An 18763-nucleotide genomic window follows, 5' to 3' on the forward strand; every position below is an offset into this window, starting at 1 on the left:
AGAGAAAGGGCGGGGGAGGGTGAGACAGCGAGAGAGGCAGAGAGAGGGTGAGACGGACAGAGTGCGAGAGAGCAAGAGAGGGAGAGCGGGCGGGAGAGGGAGACAGGGAGAGATGGCGGCAGGGCGGAGATATTGTGGGCGAGAGGGCGAAAGAGAGAGGGAATGAGGGCGAGAGAGAGGGAGAGTGAGTTGGATAGTGCGAGAGAGGTCTAGAGAGGCAGCGACGGTGAGAGAGGGAGAGAGAGGGAGAGAGGGAGAGCAGGCAAGAGGGCGAGAGAGGGTGAGAGAGCAAGAGAGCGGGCGTGGGCGAGAGAGGGAGAGGAGGCAAGAGAGCGAGAGAGGGTGAGAGAGGGAGTGAGGGGGAGAGAGGGAGAGAGGGCGAGAGAAAGGGGTTGGGCGAGAGAGGGCGAGAGTGAGAGCGAGCTAGTGAGGAAGGGCCGGAGAGGGAGAGAGGGTGAGAGAAGGAGAGAGGGCAAAAGAGGGAGAGAGGGCGAGAGAGGGATAGATGCCGATAGGGGGAGAGAGCGGGAAAGAGGGCGAGAGCGGGAGAGAGGGAAAGAGAGGGAGAGTGAGTGTGAAAGGACGAGAAAGGGTGAGAGGGTGAGAGGAGAGAGGGGGCGAGAGATGGAGAGAGTGCGAGAAGGAGAGAGGACGGGTGCGAGTTAAAGAGGGCGAGAGATAGCGAGAGTGCGAGGGTGGTGGAGACGGCGAGAGAGTCAGAGAGAGGGCGAGAGTGCGAGAGAATGCGAGGGAGGGAGAGTGGTCAAAAGGGCAAGACAGGGCGAGAGAGAGAGAGAGTTAGAGTAGGGGGAGAGAGAGAGAGGGCGAGAGAGGGAGAGAGGGCAAGAAAACGAGAGAGGCCAAGAGTTTGAGCGAGGGAGAGAGGACCAGAGAGGAGGCATGGGAGAGATAGGTAGAGAGGGCGAGAGAGGGTGAGAGGGCGAGAGAGTCTGAGAAAGGGCAAGAGGGAGAGAGGGCGAGAGAGCAAGAATGGGCGAGAGGGCGAGAGAGGGCGACAGGGCGAGAGAGAGAGAAAGTGGGGGAGAGAGAGAAAGGGAGAGAGAGGCAGAGGGGAGCAAGAGAGGGAGAGAGTGCGAAAGGGCGAGAGAGAGCGAGAGAAAGTGCTGGAGAGAGAGAGGGCGTGAGAGGGAGAAGGGCCAACAGAGAGAGTGACAGTGAGAGGGTGAGAGAGGGAGATAGGGCGAGGGAGGGGGCGTGGGCGACAGAGGGAGGGGGCGAGAGAAAGGGGTTGGGTGAGAGAGGGAGAGAGTGAGAGCGAGAAAGTGGGTATTGGTCAGAGAGGCAGAGAGGGTGATAGAGGGAGAGAGGGCGAGACAGAGCGAGAGAGGGATAGAGGGAGAGTGGACGAGAGAGAGAGAGGGTGAGAGAGGGAGAGAGAGTGCGAGAGAGGGAGAGAGAGGCAGAGAGGGCGAGAGGGCAAGAGGGTGAGACAGGGAGAGAGGGAGAGAGAGAGAGACAGGAAGAGAGAGGGAGAGAGGGCGATAGAAGAGAGGGAGATAGAGGGAGATAGTTGGCGAGAGAGGGTGAGAGCGGGGAGAGGACGAGAGGGCGAAAGTGGGAGAGAGGGAGAGAGAGAGAGAGAGCGAGAGGGAAGAGGGCCGGTGAGGGAGAGAGGACTAGATGGAGAAAGGGTGAGAGAGAGGGTGTGAGGGCGAGGGACTGAGGGAGTGAGGGCTAGAGAGGGAGAGTGAGTGCGATAGGGCGAGAAAGGGTAAGAAGGTGAGAGGGGAGAGAGGGCGAGAGACGGAGAGAGTGCGGGAAGGAGAGAGGACGGTGAGAGTTAAAAAGGGCGAAAGATAGCGAGAGGGCGAGGGTGGTTCAGACGACGAGACAGTCAGAGAGAGGCGAGAGTGCGAGACAGGGCGAGAGAGGGACAGTGGGCAAAAGGGCGAGACAGGGCGAGAGAGAGAGAGTTAAAGTGGGTGGCGGAGACAGAGAGGGCGAGAGTGGGAGAGGGGCGAGAAAAGGAGAGAGGCCAAGAGCTTGAGCGCGGGGGAGAGGGTGAGAGAGGAGGCGTGGGCGAGATAGGGAGAGATGGCGAGAGAGGGTGAGAGCGGGAGAGAGGGAGAGAGGGGGAGAGAGGGCGAGAGAGGGCGAGAGAGTCTGTGAAAGGGCGAGAGGGCGAGAGAGGGCGAGAGAGGGCGAGAGGGCGAGAGAGAGAGAAAGTGGGGGAGAGAGAGAAAGGGAGAGAGAGGCAGAGGGGGGTAGGTTAGGGAAAGAGGGCGAAAGGGTGAGACAGGGAGAGAGAGAGCGAGAGAAAGTGGTGGAGAGAGAGAGGGCGTGAGAGGGAGAAGGGCCAACAGAGGGAGAGAGGGTGACAGAGGGACACAGAGGGAGAGAGGTTGACGGAGGGGTCGTGGGCGACAGAGGGAGAGGGGCGAGAGAAAGGGGTTGGGTGAGAGAGGGAGAGAGTGAGAGCGACAAAGTGGGGATTGGTCAAAGGGGTAGAGAGGGTGATAGAGGGAGAGAGGGCGAGACAGAGCGAGAAAGGGATAGAGGGAGAGTGGACGAGAGAAAGAGAGAGAGGGCGAGAGAGGGAGAGAGAGGGCGAGAGAGGGAGAGAGGGCGAGAGGGCGAGAGGGGGAGAGGGCGAGAGGGGGAGACAGGGAGAGAGGGAGAGAGAGGAAGACAGGAAGAGAGACGGAAAGAGGGCAAAATAAGAGAGGGAGACAGAGGGAGAGAGTGGGCGAGAGAGGGTGAGAGAGGGTGAGCGGGGGAGAGGACGAGAGGGCGAAAGTGGGAGCGAGGGCGAGAGAGATAGAGAGGGAGAGAGAAGGAGAGAGTTCGAAAGAGGGAGAGAGGGCGCGAGAGAGAGAGCGGGAGAGAGAGGATGAGCGGGCGAGAGACGGAGAGTGGGCGAGAGTGAAAGAGAGTGGGCGAGAGAGTGTGAGAGAGGGTGAGAGAGGGGGTGAGGGTGAAGGAGCGATAGTGGGAGTGAGGGCGAGAGGGCGAGAAAGAGAGAGAGATGTCAAGAGAAGGAGCGCGGTCGAGAAACTGAGACAGTGCGAGAGAGGGAGCGAGGGATAGAGGGCAAGAGAGAGAGAGGGCGAGAGAGGGTGAGAGAGGGCGAGAGGGCGAAATAGGGAGAGAGGGCAAGGGTGAGAGAGAGGGCGAGAGATGACGAGAGAGGATGAGAGTGCGAGCTAGGGAGAGAATGCGAGAGAGGGTGAGTGAAGGCGAGAGAGGCTGAGAGGGTAAGAGGGAGAGAGGACGAGAGAAGGAGAAGGAGAGTGAGAAGGCGAGAGAGGGCATGAGGTCGAGGGAGAGAAAGGGCGGGGGAGGGTGAGACAGCGAGAGAGGCAGAGAGAGGGCGAGAGGGACAGAGTGCGAGAGAGTGAGAGAGCGAGAGAGGGAGAGAAGGAGACAGTGCGAGAGAGGGCGAGATGGCGGCAGGGCGGAGATAGTGAGGGCGAGAGGGCGAGAGAGAGAGAGGGAATGAGGGCAAGAGAGAGGGAGAGCGAGTTCGATAGTGCGAGAGAGGTCGAGAGAGGCAGCGAGGGCGAGAGAGGGAGAGAAGGCAAGAGGGCGAAAGAGGGTGAGAGAGGGAGTGAGGGGGAGAGAGGGAGAAAGGGCGAGAGAAAGGGGTTGGGCGAGAGAGGGCGAGAGTGAGAGCGAACTAGTGGGGAAGGGCCAGAGAGGGAGAGAGGGTGAGAGAGGGAGAGAGAGGGATAGATGCCGAGAGGGGGAGAGAGCGGGAAAGAGGGCGAGAGCGGGAGAGAGGGAGAGAGAGGGAGAGAGGGAGAGAAGGCGAAAGAGGGCGAGAGAGGGAAAGGGTTAGAGAAGGCGAAAGAGGGAGAGTGGACGAGAGAGGGAGAGACGGCAAGAGAGAGCGAGCGAGGGAGAGAGAGAGAGGGCGAGAGAGGGAGAGAGTACGAAAGAGGGAGAGAATGCGAGAGAGGGAGAGAGGGCGTCAGGGGAGAGAGGGCGAAGGAGGGAGTGAGGGCGAGAGAGGGAGTGAGGGCGAGAGAGTGAGAGAGGGCAAAAGAGGGAGAGGGTCGAGAGAGGACGAGAGGGAGAGAGGGCGAGAGAGTGTGAGAGAGGGAGAGAGGGCGAAAGAGGGCGAGATGGCGAAAGAGGGATAGATGGCGAGAGCGGGAGAGAGGGCGAAAGAGAGGGAGAGATGGCGAGAGAAGGAGAGAGGGCGAGAGAAGGAGAGAGGGCGAGAGAAGGAGACAGGGCGAGATAAGGCGAGAGAGGGAGAGAGGCTGAGAGAGGGCGAGAGGCCAAGAGGGCGAAGGTGTGAGAGAGGGTGACAGAAAGACAGAGGGTGTGAGAGTGAGAGATGGCGAAAGATGGAGAGAGAGGGCAAGAGTGGGAGAGAGGGCCAGAGAGGGCGAGAGGGAAAGGCAGGGAGAGAGGGAGAGAGAGGGAGAGAGGAAGAGAGGGCGATAGAAAAGAGGGAGAGAGAGGGAGACAGTGGGCGAGAGAGGGTGAGAGAGGGTTAGAGGGCGAGAAGGCGAAAGAGGGAGAGAGGGCGAGTAAGAGAGACAGGGCGTGAGAACGAGAGAGGGCGAGAGATGCCGAGAGAGGGAGAGAGGTATAGAGTGCGAGAGAGGGTGAGAGGGCGAGAGAGAAGGTGAGGGAGGGAGAGAGGGCGAGACAGGGAGTGAGGGTGTGAGAGGGCAAGAGAGGGAGAGAGGGCGAGAGAGGGAGAGAGGGAGAGAGAGGGCGAGAGATGGCTAGAGAGGATGAGAGGGCGAGAGAGAGAGGGCGAGAGAAGGAGAGAGGGCGAGAGAGGGTGTGAGGGCGAGAGAGGGAGAGAGGGTGAGAGAGGGTGAGAGAGGGAGAGAGCGAGAGAGGGGGAGAGTGGGCGAATGAGGGAGAGAGGGTGTAAGAGGCCGAGAGTGTGTGAGAGGGTGAGAGGGCGAGAGGGTCTGAGAAAAGGCGAGAGGGAGTGAGGACGAGAGAACAAGAGTGGGCGAGAGGACGAGAGAGGGCGCGAGAGGGAGAGAGGGTGAGAGAGAGAGAGAAAGGGAGAGAGAGGCAGAAGGGGGCAAGAGAGTGAGAGAGGGCGAAAGGGCGAGACAGGACGAGAGAGAGCGAGAGAAAGTGGTGGAGAGAGAGAGGACGTGAGAGGGAGAAGGGCCGACAGAGGGAGAGAGGGCAAGAGGGTGAGAGAGTGAGAGGGGCGAGAGAAAGGGTTGGGTGAGAGAGGGAGAGAGTGAGAGCGAGAAAGTGGGGGTTGGTCAGAGAGGTAGAGAGGGTGATAGAGGGAGAGAGGGCGAAAGTGGGAGATTGGGCGAGAGTGAGAGAGAGGGCAAGAGAGTGAGATAGGGCGAGAGAGGGCAAGGGCGAGAGAGAGGGCGAGAGATGGCGAGAGAGGATGAGACGGCGAGCTAGGGAGAGAGGGCGAGAGAGGGATTCAGGGCGAGAGACGGTGAGAGGGTAAGAGGGAGAGAGGGCGAGAGAAGGAGAAGGATAGTGAGAAGGCGAGGGAGGGCATGAGGGCGAGGGAGAGAGAGGGCAGGTGAGGGTGAGACAGCGAGAGAGGCAGAGAGAGGGTGAGAGGGAGACAGTGCGAGAGAGGGCGAAAGAGGGAGAGAGGGCGGGAGAGGGAGCGAAGGCGAGATGGCAGCAGGGCGGAGAGAGTGAGGGCGAGAGGGCGAGAGAGAGAGGGAATGAGGGCAAGAGAGAGGGAGAGTGAGTTCGATAGTGCGAGAGAGGTCGAGAGAGGGAGCGAGGGCGAGAGTGGAAGAGCGGGCGAGAGAGAGAGAGGAAGAGAAGGAGAGAGGGTGAGAGAGCGGGCGTGGCCGAGAGAGGCAGAGAGAGAGAGACGGCGAGAGATAGGAGTTGGGCGAGAGAGGGAGAGAGTGAGAGCGAGAGTGTGGGGTGGGCCAGGGAGTGAGAGAGAGTGATAGAGGGAGGGAGGGCAAAAGAGGGAGAGTGAGGGAGAGGGACAGAGGGCGAAAGAGAGAGTAAGAGAGGGCGAGAGAGGGAGAGAGGGCGAGAGAGGGAGCAAGGGCGATAGAGAGAAAGTGGGGAGAGACAGAGGGCGAGGGGGCGGGAGTGGAAGAGAGGGCGAGAGAGACAGAGGGAGAGAGGGAGAGAAGGTGAGAGAGGGGGTGTGGGCGAGAGAGGGAGAGAGGGCGAGAGGAAGGGGTCGGGCGAGGGAGGGGGAGAGTGAGCACGAGATAGTGGAGGTGGGCCAGAGAGTGACAGAGGGTGATAGAGGAAGGAAGGGCAGAAGAGGGATAGAGGGTGAGAGGGGGAGAGATGGTGAGAGAGGGAGAGAGCGAGAGCGGGAAAGAGGGCGAGAGAGGGAGAGAGGGAGAGGGGTGAGAGAGTGAGAGAGGGAGAGAGGGTGACAGAGGGAGAGAGGGCGAGAGAGGGAGCGAGGGCGATAGAGAGAAAGTCGGGAGAGACAGAGGGCGAGGTGGCAGGAGTGGAAGAGAGGGCGAGAGAGACAGAGGGAGAGAGGGAGAGAAGGTGAGAGAGGGGGTGTGGGCGAGAGAGGAAGAGAGGGCGAGAGGAAGGGGTTGGGCGAGGGAGGGGGAGAGTGAGCGCGAGATAGTGGAGGTGGGCCAGAGAGTGACAGAGGGTGATAGAGGAAGGAAGGGCAGAAGAGCGATAGAGGGTGAGAGGGGGAGAGATGGTGAGAGAGGGAGAGAGCGAGAGCGAGAAAGAGGGCGAGAGAGGGAAAGAGGGAGAGAGGGGAAGTGAGGGAGAGAGGGCGAAAGTGGGAGAGAGGGCGAGAGAGAGGGAGAGTGGGCAAGAGAGGGAGAGAGGGCGAGAGAGAGAGAGAGAAAGAGACCCAGAGTGGGAGAAAGGGCGAGAGAGGGAGGGAGGTTGAAAGAGAGGGAGAGAGGACGAGAGAGAGGGCGAGAGAAGGTGAGAGAGGGAGAGAGGGAGATAGGGAGAGAGTGCGAGAGAGGGAGAGAGGGTGCAGGAGGGAGTGAGGGCGAGAGAGGGAGAGAGGGCAAGAGAGAAAGAGTGGGCGAGAGCGGGAAAGAGGGCGAGAGAGGGAGAGAGGGAGAGGTGTGAGAGAGTGAGAGAGGGAGAGAGGGTGACAGAGGGAGAGAGGGCGAGAGAGGGAGAAACTGTGAGAGAGAGGGAGAGAGGGAGAGAGGGGGAGAGAGGGCGAGAGAGGGAGAGAGAGTGAGAGTGGGTGAGAGGGCGAGAGAGGGTGACAGAGGGAGAGAGGGCGAGAGAGGGAGCGAGGGCGATAGAGAGAAAGTCGGGAGAGACAGAGGGCGAGGGGGCAGGAGTGGAAGAGAGGGCGAGAGAGACAGAGGGAGAGAGGGAGAGAAGGTGAGAGAGGGGGTGTGGGCGAGAGAGGGAGAGAGGGCGAGAGGAAGGGGTCGGGCGAGGGAGGAGGAGAGTGAGCGCGAGATAGTGGAGGTGGGCCAGAGAGTGACAGAGGGTGATAGAGGAAGGAAGGGCAGAAGAGGGATAGAGGGTGAGAGGGGGAGAGATGGTGAGAGAGGGAGAGAGCGAGAGCGGGAAAGAGGGCGAGAGAGGGAGAGAGGGAGAGAGGGGAAGTGAGGGAGAGAGGGCGAAAGTGGGAGAGAGGGCGAGAGAGAGGGAGAGTGGGCAAGAGAGGGAGAGAGGGCGAGAGAGAGAGAGAGACAGAGAGCCAGAGTGGGAGAAAGGGCGAGAGAGGGAGGGAGGGTGAAAGAGAGGGAGAGAGGACGAGAGAGAGGGCGAGAGAAGGTGAGAGAGGGAGAGAGGGAGATAGGGAGAGAGGGCGAGAGAGGGAGAGAGGGTGCAGGAGGGAGTGAGGGCGAGAGAGGGAGAGAGGGCAAGAGAGGAAGAGTGGGCGAGAGCGGGAAAGAGGGCGAGAGAGGGAGAGAGGGAGAGGGGTGAGAGAGAGTGAGAGAGGGAGAGAGGGTGACAGAGGGAGAGAGGGCGAGAGAGGGAGAAACTGTGAGAGAGAGCGAGAGAGGGAGAGAGGGCGAGAGAGGGAGAGAGAGTGAGAGTGGGCGAGAGCGCGAGAGAGGGGGAGTGAGGGAGAGAGGGCGAAAGTGGGAGAGAGGGCAAGAGAGAGGGAGAGAGGGTGAGAGAGGGAGAGAGGGCGAGAGAGGGCGAGAGGGCGAGAGAGAGAGAGAGAGGGCCAGAGTGGGAGAGAGGGCGAGAGAGAGAGGGGGTAAAGAGAGGGAGAGAGGGCGAGAGAGAGAGGACGAAAGAAAGCGAGAGAGGGAGAGAGGGAGATAGGTGGAGATAGGGGAGAGAGGGTGAGAGAAGGAGAGAGTACAAAAGGGGGGGAAAGCAAGGGAGAGTGGGCGAGAGAGAGAAGGCTGGAGAGGGAGAGAGGGCGAGAGGGGGAGAGAGGGTGAAGGAGGGAGTGAGGGCGAGGGAGGGCAAGAGAGGGAGAGAGGGCGAAAGAGGGAGAGAGGGCGAGAGAGGGAGAGATGGTGAGATGGGGAGTGAGTGAGAGAGGGCAAAAGTGGGAGAGAGGGCGAGAGAGAGGAAGAGAGGGCAAGAGAGAGAGAGGGCGAAAGAAGGTGAGAGGAAGAGAGTGTGAGAGACGGCGTGAGGCTAAGAGGGCAAAAGAAGGAGAGAGGCCATGTGTAAGAGAATGGGTGGAAGTGTGAGAGAGGGTGAAAGATGGAGAAAGAGCGAGATAGAGGGAGAGAGGGCGAGAGAGGAAAAGAGGGCAAAAGAGGGTGAGAGAGCGAGAGAGGATGAGAGGGTGAAAGAGGGAGAGAGGTAGAGAGAGGGAGAGAGGGCAAGACGGCGCGAGAGAGAGAGAATGCAAGAGAGGGAAAGAAGGCAAGAGAGGGAGAGAGGGCAAAAGAGGGAGAGATGTAGAGAGAGAGAAAGTGGGCGAGAGAGGGAGTGAGGGCGAGCGAGGGATAGAGGGCGAGACAGTGAGAGGACGAGAGGGCGAGAGGTTGAGACAAGTAGAGAAGGAGGTAGAGGTAGAGAGGGCGAGAGAGGCAGAGAGAGGTAGAGAGAACGAGAGAGAGAGAAAGCGAGAGAGGAAGAGAGGGAGAGAGAGGGCGAGAGAGGTAGAATGAGCAAAAGAGGGGTAGAGGGAGAAAGGGAGAGAGAGAGAGGGAGAGGGGGTGAAGGCAGGAGTGGGAAGAGGGGAAGTGAGGGAGAGAGGGCGAGGGAGGAGAGAGGGAAAGAGAGCGAGAGAATAAGAGTGGGCAAGAGAGGGAGAGAGGGCGAGAGAGGGAGACAGGGCAAGAGAGGGTTAGAGGGAGAGAGATTGAGAAATGGCAAGAGAGCGAGAGAGGGGAAATGAGTTAGAGAGGGCGAGAGTGAGAGGATGAGAGAAAGCAAGGGAGGGAGAGAGGGAGATAGAGAGAGAGGGCAAGAGAGGGAGAGAGTATGAAAGAGGGAGAGAAGGTGAGAGAGGGAGAGAGGGTGAGGGGGGAGAGAGGGCGCAGGGAAGAGTGAGGGCGAGAGAGGGAGAGAGGGAGAGGGGGAGAGAGGGCGAGAAAGGGAGAGTGGGGGAAGAGAAGGAGAGAGGGCGAGAGAGAGAGGGCGAGAGAGGGCGAGAGGGCGAGAGACGGTGAGAAGGCGGGGGAGTGAGGGCTTGAAAGGGAGAGAGGGCGAGAGGGAGAGAGGGTGAGATGGAGAGATGGCGAGAGATGTAGAGAGGGAGAGGGGAACGATGGTGAAAGAGAAAGAGAGGGAGAGGGGTCGAGAGTGGGAGGGAGGGTAAGAGAGGGAGAGAGGGCGAGAGAGTGAGACAGGGCTAGAGAGGGAGAGGGAGCGAGGGAGAGTGGGAGAGAGGGAGACAGGGCTAGAGAGGGAGAGGGAGCGAGGGAGAGTGGGAGAGAGGGAGAGAAGGTGACAAAGGGAGAGAGGGAGAGGGCGAGAGCGGGAAAGAGGGCGAGATAGGGAGTGAGTGCGCGTGAGGGAGAAATGGCGAAACAGGAATAGAGGGTGAAAGAGGGAGTGATAGCGAGAGAGGGAGAGAGTGAGAGAAGGCGAGAGAGGTAGAGAGGCGAGAGACGGAGAGAGGATGAAAGAGGGAGATATGTATAGAGAGGGAGAGAGGGCGAGAGAGGGAGACAGCGCTAGAGAGGGAGAGAGGGAAGAGGGCGAGAGAGGGATAGAGGGCGAGGGAAGGAGAGAGGGAGAGAATTCGAGAGAGGGCGAGAGGGCGAGATGGGAGAGAAGGCGAGAAAGGGAGAGAGGGCGAGAAAGGGAGAGAGGGCGAGAGCGGGAAAGAGGGTGAGATAGGGAGTGAGGGCGCGTGAGGGAGAGATGGCGAAACAGGAAGAGAGGGTGAAAGAGGGAGAGAGGGCGAGAGAGGGAGAGAGTGCGAAAGAGGGAGAGAGTTATAGGGATGGAGAGAGAGAGGTAGAGAGGGCGTGACAGAGAGAGGGCGAGAGGGCAAGAGAGGGAGAGAAGGTCAGAGAGGTAGAGAGGCGAGAGATGGAGAGGGTGAAAGTGGGAGAGATGTATAGAGAGGGAGAGAGGGCGAGGAAGACGGGGGGAGATGGCGAGAGAGTGAGAGTGCGAAAGAGGGAGAGAGGTTGAGGGAGGGAGAGAGTGTGAAAGAGGGAGAGAGGTTGAGGGAGGGAGAGAGTGTGAAAGAGGGAGAGAGGGCGACAGAGTGAGAGAGGGCGAGAGAGGGAGAGAGGGCGAGAGAGTATGAGTGGGCAAGAGAAGCAGAGAGGGAGAGAGAGGAGAAAGTGTCGGAGAGACGTAGAGAGAGGTAGAGAGTATGAGAGAGGGAGAGAGGGTGAAAAAGAGAGAGAAGGCGAGAGAGGTAGAGAGTGCGAGAGAGGGAGAGAGGATGAAAGAGGGAGAGAGGTATAGAGAGGGCGAGAGAGAGGGGGAGTTGGCGAGAGAGGGAGAGAGGTAGAGAGGGAGAAACTGTGAGAGATGAGAGATGTAGAGAGGGAGAGTGGGCGGGAGTGAGAGAGGGTGAGAGATGGAGAGACAGAGAGAGTGGGAGAGAGGGCGAGAGAGGGAGAGAGGGCGAGAGAGAGAGACACGGCTAGAGAGGGAGAGAGGGAGAGAAGGAGCCGGAGGAAAAGAGAGAGAGTTCAAGAGAGGGAGAGAGGGATAGAGAGGGAGAGATGGCGAGAGCGGGAAAGAGGGCGGGATAGGGAGTGAGGGCGAGTGAGGGAGAGATGGCGAAAGAGGGAGAGTGGTAGAGAGAGGGAGAGAGAGCGAGAGAGGGCGATACAGAGAGAAGGCGAGAGGGCAAGAGAGGGAGAGAAGTTGAGAGAGGGAGAGAGATGGAGAGAGGGCGAGAGAAAGGGAAGATGGTGAGAGGGGGAGAAAGGGCGATAGAGGGAGAGAGGGCAAGAGAGGGAGAAAGGGCGATAGAGGAAGAGTGCGCAAGAGAGGCAGTGAGAGAGAGAGGAAGAGAGGTCGAGAGAGGGAGAGAGGGCTAGAGAAGGGAGACAGGGCGAGAGAGTTAGAGAAGGCGGGGAGAGAGAAGGCGTGAGAGGGTGAGAGGGCGAGAGACGGAGAGAGGGAGAGAGGGCGAGAGAGAGAGAAGGCGAGAGGGCAGGAGAGGAGGAGAAGGAGAGTGAGGGAGAGAGGGAGAGAAAGGGAGAGAAGGCAAGAGAGTGCAAAAGACCGAGAGGGAGAGAAGGCGAGAGAGGGAGAGAGCGAGAGAGGGTGAGAGGGGGAGAGAGGGCAAGAAAGAGTGAAAGGGGGAGATGGGGCGTGGGCGAAAGAAGGAGAGACGAGAGAGACGAGAGGGAGAGGGAGGGAGGGAGGGCGAGAGAGGGAGAGAGGGAGTGAGGGCGAGAGAGGGAGAGAGGGCGAGAGGGAGAGAGAATGAAAGTGGGAGAGATGGAGTGAGGGAGAGAGGGCGAGAGTGAGAGAGTGCGAGAGAGGGAGAGATAGAGAGAGTGGGAGAGAGTGTGAAAGAGGGAGAGAGGGCCTGAGAGGTGGAGAGAGCGAGAGAGAGGGAGAGAGGGTGAGAGATGGCGAGAGACGGAGGAAGAGCGAGAGAGGGAGAGGGGGCAAGAGAGCAACAGAGGGCGAGAGAGGGAGAGAGGGCGAGAAAGGGCGGGAGGGAGCGAAGGAGACAGGAGAGAAGCCGAGAGAGGGAGAGAAGGTGAAAGAGGGAGAGAGGGCAAGAGAGAGAGAGAGGGCAAGAGAAAGAGAGAGGGCAAAAGAGGGTGAGAGGGCGATAGAGAGAGTGAGAGGGCGAGAGCAGGAAACAGGGCGAGAGAGGGAGATGGGTTGAGGGCGAGAGAGGGTGAGAGGGTGAGAGAGGGTGAGAGGGTGAGAGGACGAGAGAGAGAGAGAGATTGAGAGAGGGCGAAGGAGGCAGAGAGTGCGAGAGAAGGAGTGAGGGGAAGTGAGGGACAGTGTGCAAAAGAGGGAGAGAGGGCGAGAGAGGGCCAGAGGGTGAGAGAGAGAGAGGGCCAGAGTGGGAGGGAGGACGAGAAAGGGAGAGAGGGTGAAAGAGGGAGAGAGGGCGCAGGATGGAATGAGGGCTAGAGAGAGAGAGGGGGCGAGAGAGGGCGAGAGCGGGGAAGAGGGCGAGAAAGGGAGAGAGGGAGAGGGTGAGAGGGCGAGAGAGGGAGAGAAATTGAGAGAGGGCAAAGGAGGCAGAGAGTGCAAGAGGGGGCGAGAGGACGAGAGAGGGAGAGAGGTTGGGAGAGGGAGAGTGGGCGAGAGAGGGAGAGAGGGTGAGAGAGCAAGAGAGGGAGAATGGGAGATAGGGAGAGAGGGCGAGAGCGGGAGAGAGTATGAAAGAGGGAGAGAAGGCGAGAGAGGGAGAGAGAGCTTGAGTGGGAGAGAGGACAAAGGAGGGAGGGAGGGCACTAGAGGGAGAGAGGGCAATAGAGCAGGAGACGGGGAGAGGGGCGAGAGGGGGAGTGAGGGAGAGTGGGCAAAAGTGGGAGAGAGGGCGAGAGAGAGGGCGAGAGGGGGAGAGAGGGCGAGAGAGTGAGAGGGCGATGGGGAGTGAGGGAGAGAGGGCATAATTGGGAGAGAGGGTGAGACAGAGGGAGAGAGGGGGAGTGAGGGAGAGAGGGCAAAACTGGGAGAGAAGGCGAGAGAGGGCGAGAGAGGGAGAGAGTGGGAGAGAGGGCGAGAGGGCGAGAGAGAGAGAGAGCTCCAGAGTGGGTGAGAGAGAGGGAGAGAGGGGGAAGAGAGGGAGAGCGTGCGCGAGAGAGAGAGGGCGAGAGAGGGAGAGAGGGTGAGAGAGGGTGAGAAGGCGGGGGAGTGAGGGCGAGAAAGTTAGCGAGAGCGTGATGGAGAGACGGCGAGATGGAGAGAGGGCGAGTGAGGTAGAGAGGGCGAGAGATGGAGAGTGGAAGAGAGGGAAAGATGGCGAAAGAGAGAGAGAGAGAGAGTGAGAGGGAGGGTGAGAGAGGGAGTGAGGGGGAGAGGGAGAGAGCGAGAGAGGGAGAGATGGAGTGAGGTATAGTGGTCGAGAGAGAGAGGGTGAAAGAGGGAGGGATGGAGAGAGTGGGAGAGCGGGCGAGAGAGGGAGAGAGGGCGAGAGAGGGAGAGAGGGAGAGAGGGAGAGAGGGCGAGAGAAGGATAGAGGGGGAGGGAGGGAGAGAAGGAGAGAGTTCGAGAGAGGGAGAGAGGGCAGGAAAGGGAGAGATGGGGAGAGGGAGAGTGGGTGAGTGAGAGAGGGTGAGAGAGGGAGAAAGCGCGAGAGAGGAAGAAAGACTAGAGAGGGATAGAGAGAGAGAGGGCGAGAGGGGGATAGAGGGCGAGGGAGGGAGAGAGGGAGAGAGAGGGAGAGAGGGAGAGAGAGGGAGACAGGGCGAGAGAGGAAGAGATAGAGAGAGGGAGAGTGGGTGAGAGAGAGAGGGAGAGATGGAGAGAGTGGGAAAGCCTGCAAGAAAGGGAGAGAGGGAGACAGGTCTAGAGAGGGCGAGAGAGGGAGAGAGGGCAAGAGAGGGAAAGAGGGCGAGCGAGGAAGAGAGGGAGAGAGGGGGGAGGGAGAGAGTTCGAGAGAGTGAGAGAGGGCGAGCGAGGGAGAGAATGCGACAAAGGGAGAGAGGCCGAGAGTGGGAGTGAGGGCGAGAGCGGGAAAGAGGGCAAGATAGGGAGTGAGGGCGCGTGATGGAGAAATGGCAAAACAGGAAGAGAGGGTGAAAGAGGGAGAGAGGGCGAGAGAGGGAGAGAGGGCAAAAGAGGGATAGAGAACAGAGAGAGGGAGAGAGGGAGAGAGAGGACGAGAGGGCAAAAGAATGAGAGAGGGCGAGACAGGGGGAGAGGGCTGGTATGAGTCCTAGTTGTCATATTTATCGGGCTGTCAGTTCAGAAATGTCCTTGATGTATGGTAACGTGGCTATTCCTTTGGGTTGTGGCATATCCTCTTTCCGTTGTCTTTCCCTTAGGATCTGTTGGGTATCCGTTTTTGGCGAATAAATTGTAGAGGTGTTCTTCTTCCTCTTCAATGCAATTCTGGTGTACTGCAGTGTGTTGTGGCCACAAAAGGGCAGCAGACCAGAACTGCAAAAAGAGGAAGAAGAAGAACACCTCTACAATGTATACGCGAAAAACGGATACCCCTGCAATTTCATCAACAAATGCCTAAGGGAAAGGCAATGGAATGAGGACATGCCACAACCCAACGGACTAGCCACGTTACTATCCATCAAGAACATTTCAGATCTGACAGCCAGACTACTACGACCACTAGGACTCATAAGAGCACACAAACCAACAGCCACTCTCAGACAACAACTCACCAGAACGAAGGACCCGATATCCAACATGAGCAAAACCAATGTAGTGTACAAAATCCCATGCAAGGACTGCACAAAACACTACATAGGACAAACAGGAAGACAGCTAACGATCCGCATACATGAACACCAACTAGCCACGAAACGACATGACCAGCTATCCTTAGTAGCCACACACGCGGATGATAAGCGACACGAGTTCAACTGGGAAACACTATTATTATAGGACAAGCCAAACAGAGGACAGCCAGGGAATTCCTAGAGGCATGGCACTCATCTATAGATTCTATCAACAAACACATCGATCTTAGACCCAACATACCGGCGACTGCAGCGGACAGCTGGAACTGACAACCGGAAGTGGCAGAGACAATCCACGAGAAATGCCGGAGGAAACATCACAGAAGCGCTTCACAGGAGGCTCCCAAGCACTGAGGATGTCACCTGGACAGTGCGCGAAACGTCTGCAACACAAATTCCCAGCTCAGCGAACAGAACCACAACAACGAGTACCCGAGCTCCAAATACTCTCACCAATGTTCTTCATGACCATGCAATTACTATACTCCGGAATATGCTGATACTAACATGTATTGAGCTGACGGAATTCCTAATTATAGGCGAGTTTTCTGATAGGTTCGCCCCAGTCATCATGATAAAAATGTAATTGTGGCTGAGTACATTGTGAACACCCCTCCATTAAACTTTTTCATGTGTTTACTCAGAGACAATGTTTAAAAATTGCCTCTATAAATGCTGTTGACTGTATTTTGCTATGATACCATGTTCCTGATCGATTTATTTTCTTTGTAATGCTGACACAAACGTCTGAATATTGATGACATTAAAAGTTGCATTGAATATGTATTGTACTTCTACAGAAGAAAAGCTGAGACAGCAAGTGCCGAATTCAGGGCTATCTGAGAATGTTGAATGTGAAAACAGTTCTGATAAATAATCACTGCATATCGAATGCATTTTCCAAACCATCATGCCGGCGTTCTAATGCTCAGTTCGCCAATACTAATTATTATGTAATCAATACCAGAGCAAACTCGTTTGGAAATATTGAATCACTTAATGCGTCAGCGTTCTAAAATAGATTACCAATTGATGGTTATTCCAACAATCACACAATAATTCAGCTTAGGATTTGTAACAAATAACGTGAGTTTTACATTGCAAATTAAACCATTATTTCTTAGTTCCAATTTCACAAAGAAAAATGGATCTTTTATTACAGGTCAACACAACCACGAACAAAGCAATGATTCCTCATCCAGCACTCACAGGAAATATCTGATACCTTCTCATTTGAATGTTCACAGAAATCATTGCTTTAATAGTCAGCCTTATAAATGAAGATACGTCTGATTGTTTTAGACTCCAATAATTAATATTCATTTTTACATATTACAATATGAGATTTCTAATTATTTTAAGTTTTCAGTGACCTGTGATAAGAGTAATTGTTCCTTATATCTAACATTTAATCATTGATCAGATGCACTTTATTCAGCTTTAAGTGTGGCATTAAGTCTCAGTTACGGAAGCATATTGCATGGTACAGTTTCCTAACAGTAGCGAATGCTGATTTTTTATTTTAATACAGAAATCCTGGTTGATTTGCTGTTGTGGGGATGCTCTGCCACATCTCGAACAGAAGGGTCCATGTTGGCTCTTGTCCAACAAACAAAAAGACACAACCTGCCTTAGAATTAAAACACAAGATGGTGGAGGAGGGATAAACAAGACGAACAAACTGATCCAGTCTTCATTTAAAAAGAACATTTTGTACAATCCTGCACCAAGTCCATAAGTATGCCATTCCAGTCAGTTATATTCCAGACAGCGACAAGAACATGCCAGAAACTGAAAAACGACCAACCCTGATCTACATTTATGAAAGAATAATTGTCCCAATGAATGAATAAACACCAGCTGCAGGATACAGCCCAGTTAACCCCCTAAACAGCTATCAGCGCAACAGAAAGCATTCGTTTGTCAGATATAGTTACTATTTTAATGTTGCTCAGAACATTTTTTTAAAAAGCGTCTAATTACAGATTATTGAGAATCGTAGATAAGACAGAGTGAGAGGTCAGAAGGAGTGCAGCAATTACCATTGTAATCTGAAGAAATAAGATACATAGAGAGATCCCAATGCCTGGAGATTATAACACCGGTTAACCACCATGAGACGATAGAAAGCTGGGGCTATCCATAACGATGTCCATCTGAGATTAGGTGTTCTACAGGATTGGGTGTCTGTATAAGGAGGGAAAGACTGTAAACATGTGGAGATTGTAATACAGGAAGTGTGTAAAAATACTGACCTCCCTTCCGAGAATGGTCTGGGGGGATGATCCCTGCATTAACTTGTTGCTGCATGAGTAAGAGTCTTCCACGTGCCTGAGTTCACCTTGCCTCCTGAGTCCTCATTCATTGTCAGCGGAAAACACTCCTACAGCTATGATGACATTTCAATTTAATACCAATATTTATTATGTATGAAATTATTACTTTCAGAGCGACATCATTTTCATGTTAAAATTGTTTTACTTTTTTGTGTGGAAGAAAACAATGTAGGCACATCCATTTGTTCTTTAGTTCACCTAACACTAAGTTATTGAAAATACTACACTGGGGGAAAAATAACGATTGTACAGCTCAAATGTCACATTAAACGGCTGTTTTTTTTTTCAAATCATATAACCGGCATTTCAATTTCATGATAAGGAAAAAACTGCTTTGTAAATGTTGATATAGTTTATTTTTCTTCCAACATTAGTTGTCAATGAACAATTATCACACAATTATCAGTCATTTGGTACAAAATTACTTCCTGTACCAAATGTCATTAACTCGACCTTTTGTTCATAATCATACTCACTTTTCCGGCCTAATTATTTTCTTCCTAATTCTGACATAAATGTCTGAACATTTATCACGGTAAATGTAAGTTGAACTGTGTTCAATTGTTGCTGAGTTTTTTTTTAATTATTAAAGCAACTTTTTAGATTTTAATTTTCAGTTGATTAATATTAATGAATATTCAATCGACATCAGAGCAAAGTGCATTAAAATATGAAGTTGTTTATCTATCAGGAATCTAGAAACAATTATCAATTACAGTAATTACACAACACTTTAACTTAGATTTCGTAGCCAGCACAACTTGTTGTAATATCTTCCATATTTCTTATTGTGAAAGCTACAAGATAAAAACCTGTTTGGACAGGCCATTACACCCACATAAATACCAGTAATTTCCCTTGCAATATCCTTTGTAAATATCTGACTTTTGCTCATTTGAAAGATCACAGTCATCTCAGCCATTGAATTTCCGAGAACACCAATAACTTTACGCTGCACATTACTCAGTGGAATAGCAAGATGAGATACCTAATTATTCTTAAATTCACTAATATAAGTTTTAAAATTGATTTGTTGCTAATACCTAATATCGAATAATTATTCAATTCTGTAGGGGGGTAAACGTGGAATTATGGTTGCATATAATAACTAATGCAAGGACATTGCGATGTATAATCTCTCAATCATTGTGAATATTGCTTTACATTTTAAACTTGGAAACATTTTCAATTGATTTGATTGTAATTCACTTCAATGTTAACAATGTTTCTAATGACAATAACAGTTAAATATTTTTCATGTGCAAAATTATTTAAATTCACATGAATCTTTTTCACGTACACAAAAAAGCATTGACATCACCCTTGTTTCATTAAACAATCAAAAGAAATGGTGACGTCTTAGAAATCATACATTTTCAGAAAGAATGAAGGTGCCTTCATTGACTGACCAGTTCATCATTTTGTTCCAATTTAAGTATAGAACAAAAACATTTTAATTTGCATTTCATAAATTGAGAAACTATTTTGAGGATATAAAATTATTGTTTTCATTTTTTATTAATCAATATGGAGTAATCACTCAATTCTGTCAAGTTGTTGCAATATGAATTTGCTGTGGTTTACTCCCACAATCCAAAGATGTGCAGGTTAGGTGAGCTGGCTATGCTAAATTGCACATTGTGTTCAGGGATGTGTATGTTAGTCAGCAGGCAGTGTGGAGGAATATGGTCGGGAAATGTATTTGGCTGGGTTACTCTTTGGAGGGTCATTTTTTTCGACAAAATTGCC

Source organism: Chiloscyllium plagiosum, unplaced genomic scaffold, assembly GCF_037043375.1.
Source record: "Chiloscyllium plagiosum isolate Xiang-an unplaced genomic scaffold, Cpla_swu_hap1 HiC_scaffold_48, whole genome shotgun sequence".
Lineage (NCBI taxonomy): Eukaryota > Metazoa > Chordata > Chondrichthyes > Orectolobiformes > Hemiscylliidae > Chiloscyllium > Chiloscyllium plagiosum.